The following is a 5,303-nucleotide window of genomic DNA, read 5'->3' on the forward strand; positions in this document are numbered from 1 at the left end:
CTACAGTATCAGTATACACTATTTTAAGTGTTCTTCGTATAGTCTATCTATAGTAGTCTCAGTATATTCTACCTATAGCAGTTTCAAGATATACTATCAAACACAGTTTCAGTTTCAGTTTAAACAATTCACAGTTTTAGAAAACTTACTGGATCAGCACCAGAGACTTAGTGTACCACACTTTCAGTAAAGACATTTAGAAATAAGTTATCAGAAATCACGTCTTAAAAACCCACCTCCACAGCCGAGTTGGCTCTGATACCATTGAATGTAACACCCTAAACCCGGCCTAGACATTATGGTCGAATCTGGCAATGTCATATGGTAGTGTTTCTGAACAAGTGAGTTGTCGTAAAAAATCTCCTACCTATATAACCTCTTGATAGTATCTTATGTTAATTCCAGTACGTATCGTTCATTTTCAAAACGTAATTAATTCTCAAAACGTCACTTATTATAGAAGCTTTTTTAAATAGTTGCGTATTTGAGTGAATTTTGTTAAAAAGTTTGGTTCTTTTTGAAAACTCGATTATCCTTACTACTAGCAGTTATAAATCAAAACAATAAAAAATCCCAAATTAAAAATATAAATCCAAAGAGGCCATTATTACAGTAAAATACCCTCAAAATAAATTCAAAATTATAATTAAGTACTAAGTCGAATTAAATAGGTCGTGTGGCCACCGTTGAGTCCTTCGTCGCATCGATCCACCTATGTCTGAGGATTGCCTGCACTGTCAAATCAGAAAGGTGAATTTACGAAAACTCAGTGTGTAATCCCTTTTCAGTATGCAAACAGACATAACGTAATCATAGCCTGGGCCTATGCCCTTTTCAGTCTTAGTGACAATATCAGTTTGGGCTTTAGCCTATCTCAGCACAAAAGCAATCATGTGTTTCGGCCTTGGCCTATTATAGTAACAATAATAAGTATAGTAACAGATTATACAGTATACAGGTCCTACCCAGCCAGCCTCTACACTCCATCTCCGTCCAACCCTACACTCCATATGGGGATATAATCAACCCACCCATCCCTACACTCCAAAAAGTACCGAATGCGGCACTAGACAGTAGTTTACAGCTGAGCTACTAGAAAATTAGGCTAGAGGCCTTTCAGTATACTTCCTCCGATCAAAATAAACCCCTAACCCAATACAATGCAGTATACAAATATGATATACTATAACATAAAATCATGCATGTAATCAGGGCATAGAGTATCAAATCAGTGGATCATTATCATGCTTATTCATATCAGTCATACAATAATTTCAGTCAATTACGGGTCCAGGTAAGCTTACCAATATAGGTCCATAGTCGACTTAGGCGACCCGTGCAACCTTAGCAGTCAAATAGTGAAAATGGGCCAACAGACCCATGTTGCATGCCCATGTAGGCCCACTCGCTCGTGTGGCCCACATAGCCCAAAGTGGCATTGGTCGTGTGGATCATACGGCCTGGCCCAATATTCTCACACGTCTGTGTGGTTCACCCGTGTGGCCCACACGGCCCAATTCGGCTCGACCCATGATTCGTACATGGCCAGCCTCATTGATCACACGCCCGTGTTCGGTCACACGGCTCACCACATGGGCGACCACACGCCCGTGTAGCATCGACCGTCACCAATTCTGGCTCTTGTTGAATTCTAATTCTGGGGTTCTATTTACACACCTGGTTTCTATTTGCTGAGAAAACTGCCCCAAGTCTTTGAAACCTACATTTGACCGAACAATCACCAATTATTCACTTAAACATTTACTCAATTGAATATACACAAGTTGACCAAGCGTTAAACTCACAACAACATTACTTTTGATCGAGTAAAGAGAGAGGTTTTGCCCACTTAAGACGTCAATCAGAGACCTCTAGCCCTTTAGTCAACTCCTAATCAACCAACAGAAAATCCCCTTAAACCACTTAATCAAAAAAAAGTTAATCAAGAAGTAGTAACATAACTTATCGTACCACGAAAACATACGCTTACTCACGGAACGAATGAACACAAAGAAGTAAATAGGAAAAGAAAATGAGAGGGGAAAGAAATTTCGATAGAAATTTTAGCAGTAGTTCGACAGCAAAGAGAATAAATTGAAAATGTCAAAAGATTAGGAGCAACAGGGATTTGGGAAAAAAACAGTTATAATTTGGCTTGAGAAAAAAAGAAAAAGAATAAAAGATGAAAACAGAGAGAAAAACTAAAAGCAGAAGCGAAAAAACTATCAGAAAATTAGGGAATGAGAGAGGGTAGCCGCAATTGCCACTATTAGTTTCAGTTATATCCAAACTCCTCCATCCAAATCTCCACAAAACACTCCCCCCAATCCCTAAATCCTTTAAAAACCAAAATTCCTTGAACATCCTCCTAAAAAATGGCCACAACATCCCTACACTCCTCAAATACTCAGAATTTTACCATATTTCAAACTCCTTCACGGCACATGTACAAAACAAAATCTCCCTTGCACGTACAGAGATTCTAACTCAAGACCCCTAGCACTCCAACACACCACTTAACCACCAGACCAGCAGACCCATTCTAACATATTTTTCCAATATTTATTTTTAAGCCCACTGGCGAGAGATAGGGGTTTATTCAATTAAAAAAATTTGCCCAAGCAAAGGCTCGAACTTGGGACCTCCCAAACACTCCCAAAACACATACCGACTAAAGCTGACAGATATTTGTGACACAAACTTACAGAAAAATATATAAGAGATTTTGGGGCGTTACACCAGTAGTGTTTAAGACGTTGACCATTAACTTTAAACGTACCTCCGTAATTCTCCAGAGGACACTGACTTAGGATTTGATGGACAATTCTCAAAAGAATGACATTCCCCACAGTACACACAGGAAACTATTTTAAATGGACTTGGTGGCTGAGCTGCAAAATTATTAGTACTATTAGCGATTAACTGTTTTAACATAGACGAAATAGACAATACCTGAGCTGATAACAAAGTGAGGGAGTCAACTTCATGAACTCCGGCTACGTATCTTCCTGAAGTTTTTTTATGTGTTGGCCATTGATAGTTATTACTCGCGATCCTCTCGATGATCTCATAATCCTTATTATAAGACTTAGACAAAATTGAACCATTCATGGAAGCATCTACCATCAATCTTGTATGTGCATTTAGACAATTATAGAATGTCTCCAACTGGATACAGTGAGGAATCCCATGATGAGGACACTTACGAAGTAACTCATTCAATCGCTCCCAAGCCTTATACAAAGACTCGTCATCCAATTGTTGGAAAATTGTAATCTCGTTCCTTAACTTAGCATTTTTGCTAGGTGGGAAATACTTAACCAAAAATCTCTCTACTAATTCTTGCTATGTAGATATGAAACTTGGTGGCAATGAATTGTGCCATGCTCGTGCTCCATCTCGCAACGAGTACGGAAATAACTTCAACCTCAGTGCGTCTTCAGTCACACTGACTATCTTGAATGAATCATTCACGTCCATAAAAAATCGAAGGTGGAGATGTGGATCTTCTGTGGGCATACCAATAAATTGGCCCACCGTTTGTAGCATTTGAAACATCACTGGTTTCAATTTTAACTGGGTTTCCTCTATATTCGGCCTTCTAATTCCTGGGTTTAACTTACTGAAATATGGCACAGGATATTGTTTGATGCATCGAACCCTATCATCGGCAATAAGGATAGGATTTTGTACATGATCGGCTTCATTACGTTGGTCTTGATTTTGATTTCCAAGTTCTATCTCGACTTGTCTTTGAGTTGTTCGTTCACGTCTTCCTTGTCTGGAAGTTCACTCAATTTCAGGGTCTACAGGGGGTAAATCGATAATTCGATCTATGCTCATAAACACCTAAAAAGAAAATCACAAAAATTAAAAAGAATAAGTTAGTAATGTTAGAAATAAAACAAATTGAAAATAACTAATTTCACGAAAAAAATAACTATGGCAACAGTTGACAATCCCCGGTAACGGCGCCAAAAACTTGTAACGCTTAGGTTTGTGCAAGTATACACAGTCGTTATCAAGTAATAAGTAAGTATCGAGTTATTGTCTCCACAGTGATTGTATTTGTGTTAAGTCACTTAATTTGTAAAATTATATTAACAATTAGGTAAATAAAAACACAATATAGTTGAGAAGTGGTGATCAAAAAATATTAAACTAAATGCAATGATCCCTAATGCCAATTATCCTAAGTATGAAAATATAGTATTGAAATAGATTTTAGTAAAATTAAACACAATTTACAACAATTATAACATAAATAAACTAGGACAATTACTTTAATTAAACTCAATTTATTATCAACATGCTTAATAACATTTGGAAAAACATTTCATGGTAACTCGATCTTCCATGAGTTTGGAAACCACATTAGGTCCTTTCAGAATCCTTTACTTAATAAATACGCATTTTACTGATCCTTATTTACTAAAGGTTTCTTAGCATTCGTGTGAGGTAACAGGGACGTGTTAGGTTTGAAACAATTTAATCACACAAATCTAAAAACTATGTAGATAACAGAGCTTGTTAGAGTTGTTATGCAACCTACAATTTAATCATGTTAGGATCTAAATTGAGCATGCACATTTCAATTATGCGTCCATTAGCCTTCGTCTGGTTAGGATCGCTCAGCTAATTCAGGTGCATTTTAATAACGTATGAACGAAATACACACTTGATTTTAATTGAAGCATGACCGATTGAGGCACAAACATTATAAACATGAATCAAATAAATATTATTCAATTAAAGAAATCATCCTGGCTTAAATAAAATTAAGTTAACATTTTTGTAAACAAGGACAAAGAACACATAGCAAACATCTTTATATTAAGTTAAAGAAAAGAAAGACTAAACCCAATTCAGAGTGGCTGTCACGCAAGACTCTGACTGATGAGACTCCTCCGTTCCTTTGCTTTGCTCCTTTGTTGATGGTTCTCCAAGGTGGCCGACCAAGTTTTATGGTAGAAAATGAAAGGTTGTTGATAGATAAACATCTTTTGTAAATGGAGTTTTGTTAAAATTATGATTTAGAGACTAAATTAAAAAGTTGTAAAATTCATGGAAAAATTTTGAATTTTATGAAATATGTGGGTTGCTATTGTGATATGTAAAAATTGAATAGGATTGGAATAATGATTAAATTGCATGAATTTTATTTTCTGAGCCTAGGGACAAAATCGAAATTAATTAAGTATAGGGGCAAAATGGTAACTTTGCCTAAGATGTGAATTAGATTGAATTGAGTACGAATTTTATTAAATTAATATTAAATTTATTCATATAAATCTGGATAGACC

The 5,303-nt window shown here is 36.3% G+C and overlaps 1 non-coding gene across 1 annotated transcript; it reads left to right on the top strand.

The window, feature by feature from the left end:
• Positions 1–3,184: 3,184 nt before the first annotated feature.
• Positions 3,185–3,291, top strand: LOC121216504 (small nucleolar RNA R71). The gene has a single exon (XR_005912685.1). It is a non-coding gene; the product is annotated as a small nucleolar RNA R71 (small nucleolar RNA).
• The last annotated feature ends 2,012 nt before the right edge of the window (positions 3,292–5,303 follow it).

The sequence above is a fragment of the Gossypium hirsutum genome, chromosome D04 (genome assembly GCF_007990345.1).
Source record: "Gossypium hirsutum isolate 1008001.06 chromosome D04, Gossypium_hirsutum_v2.1, whole genome shotgun sequence".
Classification (NCBI taxonomy): domain Eukaryota; kingdom Viridiplantae; phylum Streptophyta; class Magnoliopsida; order Malvales; family Malvaceae; genus Gossypium; species Gossypium hirsutum.